The sequence below is a fragment of the Elephantulus edwardii genome, unplaced genomic scaffold (genome assembly GCF_000299155.1).
Source record: "Elephantulus edwardii isolate Elephantulus edwardi_28Jun2011 unplaced genomic scaffold, EleEdw1.0 scaffold00015, whole genome shotgun sequence".
In the NCBI taxonomy this organism is placed as follows: Eukaryota; Metazoa; Chordata; class Mammalia; order Macroscelidea; family Macroscelididae; genus Elephantulus; species Elephantulus edwardii.
Window position 1 is genome coordinate 9,871,088 of NW_006399765.1, and position 19,609 is coordinate 9,890,696.

Consider the following 19,609-nt stretch of genomic DNA (forward strand, 5'->3'; position numbering starts at 1 on the left):
AAGTAACTTAACCTCTTTTTGTTTGTTGGTGTTCTCATCTGAAGCAGAGTGACAATATTATCTGCTTTACAGGTAAGGAACTAAATGAGAATGTACTAAAGACACACTTAGCATAGAGCTATTAGTGATTCTTCAATTAATGACAGCCTATATTTTTAAGTTAATAACAACATTATTGTAGATGGAGAAAAGATTCAATTTGTCAGTGATTTAGTCTTACTTGAATCCACAGCAAATACCCTTGGTACCAGCAGTCAGGAGAAGGAAAGAAGCATTGCAATGAGCAAGTCAGCTGTCAGGCACCTCTATTACTGAAGAGCAGTGATGTCAGTTTGAAGACTAATGTGTGCCTGACAAAGGCCATGGTCTTTTTAATCACTTGCTATGCATCTGAAAGTTGGATAAATGTATAAGGATAAAAGAATGGATGCCCTTGAGCTGTGGTGTTGTGGCTAGCTCATTGACTTCCAGGGAAACAAACATATATGTTTTAGGAAAAGTGTAGCCACAGTGCTCTTTAGTGGCAAGGATGGCGAAACTTACATATTTTGGACATACTGTGAGGAGAGGCTATTCCTTGGAAAGGGAAATTATGCTTGGAAAGGTAGAAGGTCAATGAAAGAGAGGAAGACTCTCAATAAGATGGACTGACACAGTGACTGTAGCAATGGGCTTAAGTGTGTCAGATGATGAAGACGGCACGGGATAGGACAGGGTTCAGATTTGTTGTTTGCAGGATTGCTATGAGCAATTTTAATTGAACATCTGAAATGCAATCATTTTATATCCAGCCTCATTTCTGTCATTAAGACTGTACTTTCTGACTACCATTCCTTCCTCATTGATTCCAATTTTTACATTCCAGCACCAATAGTTACGAATGCATCTTGACTGCAAGCTTGGTCAATTTCAGAATAAAAAAGTTGGTAGAAATCCTATACTCCCTTTGCTTTGGCTTTAGTTGTTGGTGCATATATTTAAATAATAGTTGTACTAACAGATCTTCTTTGTGTATGTATGGAAAGTGTCCTTTAGAAAGTTTTGGCGGTATAGTTGAAAGGAGCTGTGTTGTCAAGCCAAAAGCACACACATGGTTTGAATCTACCAACTGCTCCGCAATCCCCTCCTGTGTGATTTACTTCCCCTCCACACCAGCACAAGGGTCAGTTCTGAGTCCTATCTGACTCGATGGTGTGTAATAACAACAACAACAACAACATTTTTCCATTTAGTCTAACAATCAGGTCACCCTACAATACTTTATGTGATTATAAACCAACAGGAACAAGATTAAATAATTTAATAGCCACTTAATTAATCCCTCTGTTTTCCAGACTTGTTGATGCTTTTGACTTCTGGTGTTATAAAAGGGTACTGAGTATCCCCATGGATTGCCAAAAGAACAAACAGATATGTTTTTGGAGACGGTGAAGCCAGGGTGGGATGGAAGAATGATGAGGGAAGGATGATGAAACTCCATCTCACATACTTTGGACATGTTGTGTATCTTCTCCTCCTTTTTGGCTTTGATTGTTGTTGCACATTTTTATAGAATAATCACATTAACAGATCTTCCTTGTATATGTACAAAGTCAGTCCCTGGAAAGGGCATCGTGCTTGAAAGGGTGGAGGGTCAGCAAAAGAGAAGATGTTCAATCAGCTGGATCGACACAGTGGCTGGGTCAATGAGCACGAGTATAGGGCCCAGGAGATGGTGTGGGATAGGGTAGGTTTGGCTGCTCTGAAGGTTGCCATGAGTCCTGGTCAACTCGATGGCACCTAACAACATCTTCCAAGACAGTGTGTGTAGCACTGGGATTACCACAGACTCAATTCCCGTTTTTAAGAACCATCAAAAAAAAAAAAAAAAAAAAAAAAAAAAAGAACCATCAAAATCCTGCAGAGGGAGCTCCTGTGGCTTAGTGGTAAATAATTAGGCTGCTGATGCAAAGGTGGGCAATTCGACTCCACTAGTTGCTTTGGGGGAGAAAGATGGGCAGTTTTCTCCTGTGCAATTTACTGCCTCTGAAAATCTGCTGGATGGTCAGCTATGAGTCAGCTCCAACTCTATAGTACATAACAACAAAATCCTGCTGGGTTTTTGGGAAACACTATGTTTTTTTGTTTGGGGTTTTGTTTGGTTTTTTTAATAATTAAAATAGGCATAAATTAGGATATTTAAATAGTAATCTTTTGCTATCACAAGATTTCTGTATTTTCAGGGAGGGACAACAAAACAAATATTTCTGATGTTCCAGAAATATTTTTTAATCACTAATAAGGCCTTAGAGATCTCTGAAGTTGACAGCAAAAGGGTTTGAAATCTATTGGTTTTTAAAATTTTATTTTATTAATTTTAATGAACATTTACAGAGATTTTGGATTTCCATTAATTCACTGTTGCACTTTTCTCCCTGCCCAGCCCTCCCCCGAAATCTATAGATATTCTTTAGTACAATTAGTCATTTGCTTTCTCCTTCCCCATCCACAAATGTCTCCTTTCTCAGTAAATTTTTTTGACAATAAAAATTTTTAAAAATTTTAAAAAAGATTACTGTATTTCAAACTTTCAAAATAGAACGCTTCTTTTTTTAAAAAAAAATCATTATGGGTTTGTATGTTGTGGGTTTTTTAAAATTGTTATTATTGTTGTGTATCATTGAATCAGATCCATCTGGCACAGGAGGAGATTACCCCTCCTTCTCCAGCAAAGCATCTGGTAGATTCGAATCACGCGCCTTAGGGATTGCAGCTCACCAGAGCCTCCTAAAATCTAATGGTTCTTAACATTGTTTTTTATTTTACCTAAAAGTATTTATAAGTCTAAAGTTGGTAATAAAATTGAGGGAATGCAAGTCTATGTTGGATTTACGCTAGAAAACAAAGCCCAGGACAAGAGCTTGCACACAGATAATATATATTCTGGAATGTGAACTCTGTTAATGGGCTAGGAGGTTAGGAAGGGAGACCCAGGGAAGGAGGAGAAAATCACATAAGAATACATTAGCAGGGAGCTCTGGTATCCAACACTTGAAACATGTCTAGTCTAATGCAAAAATTTGATTTTTAATATAATTATAATGATTTTAAACTGCCACATATTTAAATCTTTAAAATGTCTACCATAAAGATTAGCGCAGTTCTAACAAGCCGTATCAAGTCTACCAAAAGTTACTAGAGGGGCAGAAGAAGTAGGTTGCATAGAGTTCCTCCTAGAATTTTGTTTATGTTATTCGATCATGTGTCTCAAATTCCTGGAAGAAAATCCAGCACATGGTGAACTCTCTATAAATATTTATTGAATGAATCAAGCACATTTGGTCCACAAAGAAGTGTATGTTTTCCTTTAAAAGGAAGACACTATAAAAAGCAATCCCCTCGGGATAGAAGTGGAGCAATGAATGAATGGAAATCCAAAATCTCTGTAAATGTTCATTAAAATTATCAAAATTTAAAAAAAGGAAATCCCCTTTAATACAAACAGTAAGCTACTACTGGTACACAAGAAATAAGTAGTATGTGTAACAAACACTGAATGAAAATCTAACTGTTCAGTAAACATTTGTTAAAATCAATTATAATTAAAAATTTTCTAAAAAAAGAAATAAGTAGTAAAGAATGAGATCTGAGAAGAGTTGGAGGGGTTGAAGAATAGAAGTATGAGGGAGAGGGGTTCCAAAAAAATCAAGACAGGTCTCTGAAGATTTAGACCCCAAGGACATTTACTAAAAAATAAATTAAATGTACTTAGATGATCTCTATATTATACTAGTTTACAAAATTTGAATACATTGTTTTCCAGAACAGATACTTCTAATTTCCTTCACCCTTCCACCAATCAAATTGATCTTTTTAAAATACTCTCCTTTCATTATTAATTACTAAGCAACAGCACATGAAATAATTCAGCATAATACTTTGCTTTGATTCCTTCGTTAATCTGAACACAAACAACAACTGGCTAAATGAAATTCCAGAAGAAAAAGTTCCTATTTCATCACTGTTGCCAATCTCCTAATGAAACAAAATCTCTATGTTAAGGAACAATCTAACCAATGAATCCTCAAATGAAAGCTTTAAAGCAGCCTCTATTCTAATATAGGCTCTAGAATTTCCAGTCTCAGGTAGGGAAATTTACATATGTATAAATTTATGATCTCTGGTGGCCTAGTGGTAAGAAGTTGCGCTGCAATTCTGAAGGCACGTGGCTTGAATCCACCAAGCACTCCGCATGCGATTAATTACCTCTGAAAACACACTAGAGGGTAAATTATGGGCCAATTCTGACTTGATGGTACACAACAACAAACAACAACTTTATATCATATTTATATATGATAATTTATATTACACATATATATTATTTACTAAGGGCTAAACACTATGCCTACATTACCTCATTATTATTCTCCAGTTCAGAAGTGAACTGTTAATAACAACAGTTAAAATAGCTGTTGTTATATGTAATCAAGATGGGACGGATCTGTAGCTGACCTTCCAAAGGGTTTTCAGGGCAGTAAACTGCAAGGGAGGACACTGTACATCTTTCTCTCATGGAGCAACTGGTGGATTTGAACCATCTGCTTTTGGGTTGGCAGTGCAATTCCTTACCTCTAGGCTATGAGGGCTCCCCCAAACACTTAAATAACTAGTCTCAATTCAGTAACATTGTGACAGACTTGTTTATAGGGCATATTGAACATAATTATCGGTTTTCCTAAAGCCATCTTATTGAAGTCTAAAAGCAGGGGCACTGCAACTTTTAAGACGGCACTAGGAAAACCTATAATTATGTTCAAGAGAGAATTGCAGCCTTGATTTTTCTTGCCAACAATTCCCCCCTTCAATTCTTGTATATTATCTGTTGTATACAACTCAATTCTTCCAAAATGGACAGTAAATAGTTGGTCACTACAAATTTCATGAAGGCTTGTCAACAAATTGAAAATAAGAGCCAAGAGCAGTTATCAAATAAAGGATTTACATGTTGTCGTTACAGTGTGCCACCAAGTCAGAACTGACCCATGGCTGATCCTCCAGTGGGTTTTTAGAGGCAGTAAATCACAAGGGAAGCCATCTTTTTACAGAGCAGCTTGGGGGATTTGAACCATGTGCCTTTGGAATTGCACTACAGCTTCTTACTACTGGGCCACCAGAGAAACCTAGGATTTACATAGCAGCAATAATAACAAAACACTGGCTTAAACAGAAGCTAGTGGATTTGGTTTTAAAACATTTCATAGATTTAAAATAAGGACAGTTAATATTAAAGATCTTAGACTTTGTTCTCCAAAGACAAATAAAATGATCATAGAAGTACACTTAGCTAGTACATAAGTCTCACCATTCTTACCTTACTCCAAGATAGTCAAGATGAGTCTCATCGAGAAAGGCCAGTAAAGAACCTGTGATCTTATTCTCTATGAAAGAAAGGGGAGAGAGGACAGAAAGATGAGTGAATTTAATATTTACAACAGATGCTTTCCAATCTCTTTTCATTTAATCCATAAGAATTTACCTGAGGGAACCAGTATCTATTGAGCACCCACTAAAAAAAATTGGGAGATTTGGTGGGCACAGCCCATCATAAGTTTGGCGTAGGGTCAATGTTAAGGCCAAGCATCTCTGGCAGCTTGAATCTTCCAGCAGTTCTGTGAGAAGATGAACATCCTCTCACTCCACTGGGACCAACCCACTGACGTTGAGTTTGAGGTTTTGCAATTTACTAAGGGCCTAGTGGTAAGAAGCTGTGCTGCAATCCCAAAGGCACCTGGTTTGAATCCAGCGGGTGCTCCATGGAAGTATGGGCAATCTCCTCCTGAATGATCAACTGCCTCTGAAAACCGGCCAGAGAGTCAGCTATAGGTCGTTTCTGACACTATGGTACACAACAATAAGAGATTGTGCCAAGTACTACATTTCTGCTTTGTTACTTACATGGTGTTAATTTTAACTAGTTTACTATGCTTTTTTTTTTTTAACATAAACATGTTACCTGGAAACATTTTCTTTGCAAAATTTGTCCAAAGGGTTTCTATATACTTTCCACCTAACTTCCCCAAATGTTAGCAACTTTCTTTTTTTTCTTTTTTAAATTGTGCTTTTCATGAAAGTTTACAGAAAGGCTGAATTTTCATTTACTTATTGATATATATTTTCCTTCCTTCCTCAATCCACCTTGTAATGTACTTCTTGTTCCAGATTGTTACTTGTCACATATAATGCTTAACCACACTTTCCTTTCAGTTTTCCCCCTCATCTGTTCCAGTGATGTTTATTATCTATCTTCTCTTTTCCTGTTCTCCCCACCCCAATCCTATTTTAGAACAGTGGTGTTATGCAGTATTTATCTTTTGTAACTGAGATATTCTATTCAGCATAATGTCTTCCAGGCTCTCTTATACTGTATAGTTTTACAAGTTCATTGTTTTTCAGTGTGGCATAATATTCCATTGTATTCATGTACCACAGTTTTATTATCTGTTGGTGTGAGGGCACTTGGGCTGCTTCCATTTACTTGCTATTGTGAATAACACAACAATGAACATGGATATGCAGACATCTGCTTATACGCTGATTTTGGTTTCTTTAAATTTCCAAGAGTGGGATAGTTGGGTCAAATGGTATTTCTATTTTCAAGTTGAGAAAGTACTAGACCATCTTCTATAGTGGCTGTATGTTTTATATTCACCCCAGCAGTAACGGTGAGTTCCAATCACTCTACATTCTTGTCAGCATTTGTTGTTTGCTGCCTGGCTGAGCTTTGCTATTGTTGCTAGGGAGCTATTATCTTTTTTACTAAATTAGGTAAAATTTTAAAAAATATTCTTGTTATTATTTGCAATGTCTAATTACAATACAGTGGGCACTCTAAGTTTCTACAAGTCATTCAATTGTACGTATAAAAAGTTTGAATTACCATAACCTTTGTTGTTTCATATTTATTTATTTGCTATGTACCATCAAGTTGGAACCAAGTCATAGCTGATGCCTCCAGCAGGTTTTCAGCAGTATATCACATGAGAGGAGGTTGCCCATCTTTCTCCTGCAAAGCAGCTGGTGGATTCAAACAGTGTACCTTTGAAATTGTTAGTGTAGCTTCTTACCACGAGGACACCAGAGCGCCCAATATATATAAAATGTGTTATGTATTTATGTGTGTACATGTGTGTGTATATTATATATGTATATACATACATACATACATACATACATACATGTATACATTACATGTAAGTCTAGAGACAAAGGTACACCTGATCCAGGCAATGGTCTTCACAATTACTTGCTATGGATCAGACCGCTAGACAGTTACTAAGGATTACACAAGAAGAATCAATGCCTTTGAGCTGTGGTGCTGGAGAAGAGTATTGAATATACTATGGATGGCTAGGAGAATAAACAGGTTTGTCCTGGAAAGGGTAAAACCAAGCTTCTCCTTGGAGGCAAGGATTTTGAAACTTCATCTGATTTATTTTGGGCATGTTACAAGGAGGGACCAATCCAGAGACATCATACTTGGAAAGGAGGGAGAGCACAAGCGAGGAAGAGTCTGAATGAGATGGACTGATTCAGTGACTGGGGTAATGGGGAGTAGATGTGTTGGAGCCAGTGAGATTGGCACAGGATAGAGCAGGGTTTAGGGCTGTTGTACACAGGGTTGCTATGAGTCACAGGCAACTCTACAGCACATAACAACAACAGTGTATAAATATAGTGGTGGTGGTGGTGTGTACTGTGGAGTCAGAACTGATCCACAGCTCACCCTTTAGGGGGTTTTCAAAAGCAGTTAATTGTATAAGAGGAGATAGCCCAGTTTTCTTATGTGGAGCAACTGGTAGGTTCACATCACATACCTTTGGGTTGCCAGCACAACTCCTTACCACTAGGCCACTAAAGCTCCATGTATGTGTGTGTATATAAACACATCTACAGATACCAACGGCTACTCAGTTCAACAGTGAGTTGGGACTGACTTATAACTGACCCTTCTGCAAGCTTTCTGAAGCTATAAATTGCAAGATGAAACTACCTTTTTCTCTAGTGGAGTGGCTGGGGGATTTGAACCACCAAAGAGGCACTACTTTTGGGAATTAGCAGTGCAGCTCCCTATGGACTACACTACCAGTGCTCCCTCATTCACATTCACTCGTTGCTGTTCAGTTAGAACTGACTTATAATTTATCTTCCAGTGTGTTTTCACTGCAAATCCACTGAAAGCACTGCCCATCTTTCTCTCACAGAGCAGCTGGTGGATTAGAACAGCCTTCCTTTGGGTTGACAGTGCAGCCCCTTATCCAAGAGATCATGGGTGCTCTCTGATCAACAGCTAAAGGTGGTTGTTGTAGTTGTTAAGTGCTGTTGAGTTGTAGACGACGACTCATAGTGACCCTGTGAATGAAAGACCTGAACACTTGTATAACTTCCGTCGTTTCTCCAGGTTCATAGAGTTTCCAGAAGCAAGCTATTTCAGAAGTGGATGCCACTTGTGCTTCCAAGCTTGTTTTAAATTTATTTATTTTTTTTTTTATGTGTGTACCGTCAAATTGGATCTGACTGGTACAGGAGGCGACTGTTCCTCCTTCTTCAGCAGAGCATCTGGTGAATTTGAACCGCACACCTCTGGGATTGCAGTGCAGTTTCCTGCCACTAGGCCACCAGAGCTCACCCCAAGCTTGTTTTAAACAGGGAGCTCCACTTAACATTGTTCACCATGGGTGACCATTACCACATTTGACACATCAGTGTCACAGTGTTTAGCATCACAGCAACCGTGAGTTACCTCTGTACAGCAAATCGACAGACCAGTGCTATACCACTTAGAAGAATGCTTGACCAAAAATAATTAAAACCAGGCTCGAGTGCCACAGGCTTCCAGCCCTACAAGGAATAGTGTCTCCTAACAACATGCCCAAAGTTTGTCAGATGAAGCTTTGTCACTCTTGCCTCCAAGGTGCACTCTGGTTGCACTTTCTCCAAGACGTACCTGGTTTTTCTTTTGTCAGTCCATGGGATATTCAGTATAGTTCTCCAACACCACTATTTAAATGTATCAAATTTTCTTCTGCCATTATTAGTCATTGTCCGGCTCCCAGACGCACAAGTGACTGAAAAGATCATACCCTGACTCAGGCACACTTTGTTCCTCAAGTTGACATTATTGCTCATCAGTGATTTCAAAAGCTTCTTGACTGCAGACCTTCCCAATACACTATGTCAACTAATTTCCTGACTGCTGGTACCAAGTGTGTTGATTGTGGATCCAAGTAGGAAGTAGAGAGAGAAAAAAACCCAAACACCAAAAGACAAAGAGAAACCATACCTACTACTTGTGGAGTTTTGCTAGGTCATCAGCTTCCTTTCAAAACAGAACAGCAGTGGATGGAAGGAAGGAAACATAGATCTATTATTCTCAGAATTTTCTGGTCAATGCACAGCCTGAAGGTTGCTCAAATTGTTAATTTATTTCCAAAATCTTTTGAAAAGGCTTCAGTACTCTGTGTTTTGAAAGACAGTAAATCTAAATATATACACTATCACCCACTTTGACCAGAATCACAATAGCAGGTCTTGATTAGAATTGGCAAAACATTGCACAACAAAACTAAAAATAAAAGGACAGTCTTTTTGATCTGAAAGGGGCTGGCAGAGCCCCTGAGACTACTGCCTTAACAACCTAATTTGAAACTGAGGCCACCTCTCAGACAAGTAATAAACGAGTCTCTAAAACAAACAAAGACACCTGTGTCAAGAATATGCTCCTTAGAACAATCAGCTACTATAAAGCAGACAAAAGGGGCAACAGTTGTCCAAGATAAAAAATGAGATAGATATTAAAACCAGAAAATGAGATAGATATTAAAACCAGAAAAATGGAAACAAGGAACTTAAGGAGGAAATGGGGAACAGACTGAACCAGGTTGGGGACTGCACTAAAGCCACGGACAATTATTGTTGTTGCTAGGTGTCATCAAGTCCACTATAACTCATGGTCACCCTACGAACAACAGATCTGAACCTTGCCCTGTGCCATCCTCATCATCTCTGATACACCTGTGCCTACTGCTACAGTCACTTTTCAATCCATTTCACTGATGGCAGAGACCCTCCAAGCGTGATGTCCCTTTTCAAGCATGGGCCCTTCAAAAGATATTTGAATTATTAATTGGAAAGTGAATTTTCTATCTAAACTTTCAAGTAAATAACAGTGAGGTGTTCAAGTCTGTGTGTGTGTGTGTGTATATATTTTCCTCTCATTATTTTTCCTTCCCTATAATTAATTCTATTCTTTCCTTTCCTCAGATTTCAAAACTCTGTCCTGTTTATAAGTGTCTTCCAGATGTAACAATTAGTTCTCAAACAGATTATCCAGGAGGCTGCACTCTATGAGGAGAAATGTGACATCAGGATTGGAGGTAGACTCATTAACAATCTGTGTTATGTAGATGACACAACCTTGCTTGCTGAAACTGAGGATCTGAAGCACTTGCTGCAGAAGGTCAAGAACTGAAGCCTTCAATATGGATTGAAGCTCAACATCACGAAAACAAAGATTCTCACCACTGGGCCAATTAGCAGCATCATGATAGATGGTGAAGAGATCGAGATTGTTAACAGCTTCAGTTTGCTCGGCTCTAAAATCAACACTCTTGGTACCAGCAGCCAGGAAATTAAAAAACAAATTGCATTCGCAAAGTCTGTTCTCTGAGACCTCTCCAAAGTACTGAAGAGCAACGATGTCTGTCTGGAGACTAAGGTTCGCCTGATACACGCCATGGTCTTTGCAATTACTTGCTATGCATCAGAAAGCTAGACAATGACTAGGGATGACAGAAGAGAATTGATCCCTTTGAACTGTGGTGTTGGTATTGAATATACCATGGACTGCTAGGAGAACAAAGTTCGTCCTGGAGAGAATGAAGCCAGGCTACTCTTTGGAGGCAAGGATTCTGAAGCTTTATCTGACATACTGTGGACATGTTGTAAGGTAGGCTCAGTCCTTGGAGAGGGACATCATGCTTGGGAGGATGGAAGAACAGCACAGGAGAGGAAGACCCTTGATGAGATGGGATTGATTCAGTGACTGGGGTAATGTGGTAGGTGTGTTGGAGACAATAAGATTGGCATAATAAGATTGGTACGGGATAGAGCAGTGTTTAGGGCTGTTGTACACAGGGTTGCTATGAGTCGCAGGCAACTCAACAGCACATAACAAAAACAACAATCATCTCCTTTCTTCAGTTTTCAAAACTCTGTCTTATTTATATACAAACCTCTTTCTGTTCTCAAAAAGGAAAGTGATTAAATGAAAGTTGCTTGTTTAATATTTAAGAACATCCAAGCAATGGGGGGGGGGAAAAACCATAAGGATATATAGAATAATCATTAATTTAAGGGAAAAGAGGCAATTTTTAAGATATGTATTGGGAAAGAGAGGCAGTTTGGGGCTGGCAATGCAAGTGTCTATGGCAGTCTCCAAATACACCCTGGACAGTAAGCTGTGAGTCGGTTTTGAGTTGATGGCAATGAGTTGAGTATACATGAGATTGCCCACCTTTCTCCTGTGTTGCTGCTGGTGAACTTGAACTGCCAGAACGTCTTTGCCTTTGGGTTAGCAGCTCCACGCCCTATGGATTCTGATACCAGAGCAAGAAGCAGATGGAGGCTATTTCCCTCTTGGTTCTGAAGGAAAGTCCTTGTCGCTATAAAGTTCTGCACGTACACATGCAATTTGACATCTTTTTTTCTTTTTTTTTTTTTTTTGTGTGCGTGTACCGTCAAATCAGATCTGACTGGTACAGGAGGAGATTGTCCCTCCTTACTAGGCAGAGCATCTGGTGGATTCGAACCGTTCGCCTCTGGGATTGTAGTTGCAGCTCCTTGCCACTAGGCCACCAGAGCTCCCCGCAATTTGACATCTTTCTCTATCTCTGTTGCTTATTTTTTTTTTTTAGTATCTCAAAAATATTAAGCGTGTACCTAACTTGTGCTGTCTCACTAACATAATTAAGAAAATATTTTCTCAAATCAGAGTACGCATATGAACAGGTATAGAGGTTAGGATTTACAACACATTATTTCAGGAGGACGTGTTTCTTTTTTATAATTTTGTATTGTGATTTTACAAATGTTTTCAGAAAACTTGGATTTCTACTCATTCATTGTTGCACATTTTCCTCTCTACCCACCCCTTCCAGTTCGCTTTTCTTTTTAAAAAATTCATTTATTGTTGCACAATCTCCTCCCTCCTCCCTACCACTCCAATGCATCTCTTATTCTGGACTGTTGTCATACAAATAATGCCTAACCATATATTCCTTTAAACAATTCTTTCCCTCATCTGCTACAATGCAATGTTCATTATTTACTCCCTCTTTTCTTAGTTCCCCCAACCCCCAATGTCAGTCCTGTTTTATACAGTGGTATTATAAATTATTTGTCTTTTTGTGACTGAGATATTTCACTCAGCATAATGTTCTCCAGGGTCACCCATTTTGTATATTTTATGATTTCCTTGTTTTTCAGTGCTGTGTAGTATTCCATTGTGTAAATATATCATAGCTTCACTATCCATTCGTTTGTTTATGGGCACTTGGGTTGCTTCTATCGCTCTGCTATAGGGAACAACAGAGCAATAAACATGGGTGTGCATATATCTGCTTGGGTGGTGGTTGTGGTTTCTTTAGGGTAAATTCCCAGTAGTGGAATTGCTGGGTCAAATGGTATTTCTATTTACAACTTTTTGAGAAAGCACCGTATAGCCTTCCATAGTGGTTGTACCGTTTTGCACTAATACTATAACAGTGAATAAGGTTTCCAATTTCTCCACGACCTCACCAGCATTTGTTGTTTGCTGTTCGGTTGAATTTTGCTATTGTTAATGAGGTGAGATGATTATCTCTTAGTAGTTTTGAGGACATATTTCATTCTATATCATAACTTGCTTTCTTCCACCCAATACATCATTAATATTTTTCTTGACAATTATTAAACTTTAATTTTAAATGGCTGTCTTATATTCTGTGACATAGATATGCCATTATATATTCAACTGTAATATACACAAACACACACACATGTTTCTGTGTATTATGTATATATATATTTTGTTGTTGTGTGCCATCAGGTCAGAACTGATTCATAGGTGACTCTCCAGTGGGTTTTCAGAGGCAGTAAATCACACAGCAGGAGACTGCCCATCCTTTACCATAGAGCAGCTGGTGGATTTGAATCACATGCCTTTGGGATTATGGTGCATAACCTGCTTTTTTCCACCCAATACATCATTAATATCTTTCTTTACATTTATTAAACTCTGTATCATTTTAAATGGCTGTCTTATATATCAAGATGAATTGCATTTGGACAATCTACTGTCAGAGACCTCTCTAAAGTAGTGAAGAGCAATGATGTCAGTCTGGAGACATAGGTGCACCTAATACACGCCATAGTCTTTGCAATTACTTGCTGTGCATCAGAAAGCTGGACAATGAGTAGGGATGACAGAAGGAGAATTGATCCCCTTGAGCTGTGGTGCTAGAGAAGCGTATTGAATATATTGTATATGGACTGCTAGGAGAACGAACAGGTTTGTGCTAGAGAGGTTAAGACAAGACTGCTCCTTGGAGGCAAGGATTCTGAAGCTTCGCCTGACATACTTTGGACATGTTGTAAAGAGGGACCAGTCCTTGGAGAGGGACGTCAAGCTTGCTTGGGAGGGTGGAGGGACAGCGCAGGAGAGGAAGACCCTCAATGAGATGGACTGATTCAGTGATTGGGGTAATGGGTTTAGGTGTGTCAGAGACAATAAGATTGGCACAGGATAGAGCAGGGTTTAGGGCTGTTGTACATAGAATCGCTATGAGTTGCAGGTGACTTGATGGCACCTAACAACAACATATCTATATCTATATCTGTATCTGTATCTATATCTGTTGTTGTGTGGCATCGAGTCAGAATTGACTCATAGCTGACTCTCAAGTGAGGTTTTTCTCCTGCAGAGCCCATCTTTCACCATTCTCTTGGTGGATTTGAACCTAGTGTGCTTTCAGGATTGCAGCAAAGCTCTTTACCACTAGGCCACTAGAGCACGCGTGCTCTCTCTCTCTCTCTCTAAACAATGGTACAAGATTGAAAATATTTCTTTGGCTACTTGTTTAATTTTAGCTGTAAATACCTGGTAGTGAAACTTCTAGAACTCAAAAGCTAAAAATAGGGAAAGTATTGCCAAACTGCCCATTAATGTGATTTAGGTTGGTATTTTCATAACCCTTATTTGACATTTCTCCCATGAACAATCTTTTAAATCCCTTCCAAATGAAAGTGAAACTGACTTTTAAACTATTATCATTATTGGCGAGCTCTGGTGGCCTAGTGGCAAGAAGCTGCACTGCAATCTCAGAAGTGCACAGTTCGAATCCTGTACCAGTCAGATCTGATTTGATGGTACACACACAAAAAAATAATGAAATAAAATAAAAAAAAAAATTAAAAAAAAAACTATCATTATTGAGAGTAAACACCTCTTCCTGTGTTTATTGGCTGGTTGTGCTTTGTTCATCTCACCAATCTTTTCTGCACTTGCATTTTATCTCATTTCCTAACTTCAGTTATGTTCTTTAATGTTTTTGAGAACATTTGTGTAGGTACAGCTGACAGAAAGCTCTTAAATCCAAAGACCTAGCTTGAATCCAACTGCGTCTTCCTAGCTTCTATGACTCTGGTTAAGTTACTTAGCAGTTTTGGACCTCAAATATCTCATCTGTAAATAAATGTGGATTATAGCATTCAATTTTCAGGATTCTTGTCAGATTCTATTCTACAAAAAGGAAAAGGACCCAGTACCTTGTCCTTTGGGGTTTTTTAACCCAAAGAAAGCTGGTAGTGTCTCCTGCTACACCAGACTGCAGGTTCAAGAGAACACAGATTAATCTAGAAAAATGTACAACTCATGGCCATCAAAGTGGAACCATTTTGTATTTACTCTTCTGAGAGCTTCCAGAGGTGTGTTTTTTCTTTCTTTCTTTTGTTAATCTTATGGGAAGAGATTGCCCATCTTTCTATTTCAGAGCCACTGGTGGATGTCAGAGCCATGTGGAGCTGCCTTCTGGTTATCAGCACAAATTCTCTGTGGTCTACACACACCACAGCACCTACAGAGCTCTGAAACAGAGAGCCAAGAACAGCCAGACTGTCAACCAGAAAATGTAAAGCTCCTCCCCTTCCCCACCTGAGAAAAAAGTCAAGAGGAAACATAACAAAATGAGGAAGGGGGACAGAAAGAGAACTGTAATAGTCCACACCCATTCAAACTATCTTTAGGTCCAAAGTTTTAGTAAAGTTCCCACTCTACTTCCCAACCAAGGTTAAGTAAGGCTTCACAAAAGTATTTAAAAATCAAGCTTAATTTACAAATCACCACAAAAACCATTTCCTGCTGAACATCTAAGAGGTGGGGAAGGAAAGGCTGACTTTCACACCCGAGCACAAAAAGGTGGTTTTCAGCTGAGGAATGTTGAACGTGAGCCAGTAAACATACTTAAAACCCACAACTTGGTTCAGAAGTTTTGGGGACAGCAAGGATTCACTGTCTCACAGACATTCACACTATCTAATGTGTAACTATGGTCAAGTTGTGGGCAGCTGGGGTTCAGTGGTCAGGGATACAACCCTGGTGTTCTGAACAAGTACGTGAAGCTGCTCATGATGAAACATTAGCAAGTTCTGCTGACCTAGTCAACAAACATTTATTGAACCTTATTGGGAGCTCATCCTCATCTTTGTTTCCAGGGAGCACTCTGGCTGCACCTTCTCCAAGACACATCTGTTTGATCTGTTGGCAGTGCTTGGGGCTACTCTGTACTCTTTTCCAACACTACAGCGCAAAAGCATCAATTCTTCTGTCATCCTTACTCCCTGCCCAGCTCAGATGCATAGCAAGTGACTGGAAAGACCATGACCTGAATCAGACACCTCAGTCCTCTGACTGACATCATTGCTCTTCAATAATTTGGAGAGGCATGCTGCTGGGAAAGGCTATTCCTTAGAAAGGGACATCATGCTTGGAAAGGTGGAAGGTTGGCGAAAGAGAGGAAGACCCACAACCAGACGGATTGACATAGCAATTGCTGCAATACACTCTTAATGTGTCAAGAAGTGTGAGGATGGTACAGAACAGGACAGGGTTCACATCTGTTTTTCACAGGGTCACTGTGGGTCGTAATGGATTTGGCAGCACCTAACGACAACAATAACAATATAATTTTGGGAGCTCTGGTGGTCTAGTAAGGAGTTACTTTGCCAATCCAAAGGCAGGCAGTTCGAATCCACAAGCTGAAAGGTGAAAGGAATGTAGGCAATTTTCTGTGAAATTTACAGCCTCTGACAACCTGCTGGAGGGTCAGCTTCAAGTCCATTCCAACTGGATGACAAACAACAACACTGGGATGTTAAAGGAGTCCTTTTGCTTGTACTATACTCATACTCAGGCTGCTAACTAAAAGATCAGCAATTCAAATCCACTAGAGGCTCTCCAGAACAAAAATCAGCAGTCAGTCCCCTCTCATAACATTTTAAGCCTCAGAAACCCAACATAGTGCGGCTATGAGTTAGAACTGACTCGACTCAGTGAGTTCCTGGAGCTCACTAAATTGTAATTGTCATGTGTCATCGAGTCAGCCCTGACTGACAGTGACACTGTGGACAACAGAAGCAGTATCTGCCACACCCACTGTTGCAGTCACTGTGTGTTGAGGGTCTTCTTCACCTTCACTGAACCTCCACTTTTCCAAGGGCTGGTCCCTTCTGACAGCATGCCCAAAGGATGTGAGACAAGGATGATAAATTGTTACTAAATTGTTGTTAAGTGCTGGAGAGTCGCCTGCGATTTATAGGGACCCTGTGAACAAGATCAGAATCTTGTCCTGTCCTGAACGATTACCACGTCCTCAACATGCGCCAGCCCTTTGTGGACAAACTGCTGTTGTCAGAAGTTGTGGATTCTGTTCTGAACATTGTCCTACTCTGCGCCAGATTTAGGAACCAGAGATTAACAAATTCCCTCCCCTTTGGAAGACTTCAGTGAAGTCGGGGAAACAGAAACTTAAAATGTCCAGACAAGATTCTGATGTGGCACTACCCTCCCTCAAAATAAAGCCCCACTCTGCAACCCTCATTCCGATGCAGAGTGGATTATATTTGGGGTGGGGCTGGAGGTGGGGGGATGCGGGGGGTGGGGGATAGTGTACCAATGAAGGAGTTTTTCTTTTGCTTTTCAAGGAGAGGAGCGAACGGGGTGGGGGGACAGGGAGAAAAGTGCAATAATGAATGAATGGAATTCCAAAATCTCTGTACATTGAAATAAAAAAAAATATAATAAACTAAAAAAAAAAAAAGCCTCAGTGTCACTCACCTGCGAGAAACCCAGACGGAAGACAGGTCAGAGTCTACCACCACCCCGCCCAGATTCACAGTTCATGTGTGCCCACAACCTAAGGTCGCCCCACTTCTCCTGGGCAGCCCCCCCATCTAAGGATCATCCCTTCTGAGAGTCCCTCACTCAAGAAGTTTCACTTTCCCCAGGAAGCTCCCAGCTGTCCACCTTGAGCCTCCTTCCCGGGGCGCCATCTCCTCAGCCTCGGGTGGTCCCCACCTTGGTCCTCCGCCCCCCTCGGCCCCTCAGCCCCCCGAGCACCCACTCCTACCTCGGAAACGTGTGTGCAGCTGGGGATCACTGAAGCCATTGTGCTTTAAGAAGGCGCACACCTGCTCCGGGTCCCAGGTCCGGTAGTCAGGGTGGAGTTTGGGGTTCAGCAATTCCTCTGCCGCTGTGGTATGCACGTTGGACGGCGTCCGGGGGGTGTCCTCGCACCGGGGTCGTTTGCAAGGATGCTCGGAGCCCTCACACTGCATGGCCTCGCTGGGTGGACGCAGCGCACAGTCAAGCACCGCGCGGCCCAGCTTACGCGCAGACGCACTCGTTACCCAGCCTAGAGGCCAGCCCGCTCCAGCTATTCAGCCAGCTGCCCTCCACGCTGACGTACTGAGGGCTCAACCCTGGAAGAGCCAGTCCCGCTCTGGCAGACAAGAGACCACATGCGCAGGCGCGACCCAGGCATCCACTCCCCCCGCTTTAACCCAGGCGATTACGCCAATGGGCGGGGCCAGAGTGGCTCTAAGGGCGGTGCCTGGAATGGCAGTAAAGACAAGGGTGAAAGGGTCTCTGACCAGTCTGTGGTGGTGGCTATGCAAGTGAATTCAGGGTTCTTAAAAATGAATAGCCCAGGACTCCCCTTGGCTGAATTGCAGATGCTTTCGTAAGTCAGAACAGACAAGTGTGCTGTTTGAAATTTACACCTTAAAAGGTTGGCACAGTGCCAGCAGTTTTCCAGTGGCTAGGGTAAAATGGGCAAGGGTCTTAAGTTGAAGACCTAAGAAGAATCAGAAATGTAATGCAATTTAACATAGAGGTCACTTTATAGCCAAATTAAAAAAAAAATCTATGAAATAGTATCTGTGTTATTGTTATGTACTGTCTAAGCAGAAGGCAAGGTGGTAATAAATTGTCATAATTCACTGTCAATCAAATTCCAACCCATGTACACCTGACTCGCCATTGAGTTTGTGAAGCTGTATATCCTAGGGAGGAGATTGCCCATCTTTGTTTGGTCAACAGTTATCCAAAATCAAACAGGATAAGGCAAGGAGAGTGAGGGGAAACTAGATTAATGGAAACAGAATAACCAGAATGGAAATGATGAGAATCCTGGCAGAATGTAAACACTGTAACCAATGACATGTAATAACGTGTATAACACTGGTTAAAGGAGAACCCAATTTTATGTTTAAGCTTTACACTTGAAACACAATAAAATATTATTTTAAAAATAACAATGAAAGGAGCTCTGGTGGCCTAGTGGCAGGAAGCTGCACTGCAATTCCAGAGATGTATGGTTCAAATGCACCAGATGCTCTGCTGGAGGAGGGACAATCTCCTCCTGTACCAGTTAGATGTAATTTGATGGTACACACACACACACACACACACACACACACACACACACACACATAAAATTTAAAAAAAACACACACCAAAACAAAACACAATGTGAGAGTTTGTAAAAGTAAATAAAAGGCCCAGGAATTGCTGCGATACCAAAGGGCATGTTTCAACCAACAAATGCAACCCTATGCCAGGAAATTTGGAGGAGAGCTGCCTGGTTGACTGACTAGAAAAAGATCCACATTTGTTCCCATTTCCAAAAGAGGTGATCTATCAGAATGTGGAAATTATTGAACAATATCACTAATTATCACATGTAAGTAAAATAGTGCTGAAGATCTGTAGTTATCCAGTGTTCTGTGATTGAGAGTCGCGGAAGGCAGACTCACAAGAGATGTGAAGATGAAGGACCAAGGCTTTATTAGGCTCATGGCAAAATAGAGCTGTCTTGTCCTCTCTTTTATTACAGAAGTGGACATAGACTATATAAAGAGAGTCAAGTACATTCTTGGCAGGGTAAAGAAAACCAAGAAACATCTTACCAAATCAAACTATCCCTAATTAATCAAGGGGCTCTGGGTTCTTTATAATCTTAAAAAGTCAAATGGG

General features: G+C 40.4%; 1 pseudogene; it reads right to left on the reverse strand.

The window, feature by feature from the left end:
- The window catches only part of LOC102847524, a 49,022-nt pseudogene extending 31,112 nt beyond the window's left edge, over nt 1–17,910 (reverse strand).
- Nucleotides 17,911–19,609: the final 1,699 nt, after the last annotated feature.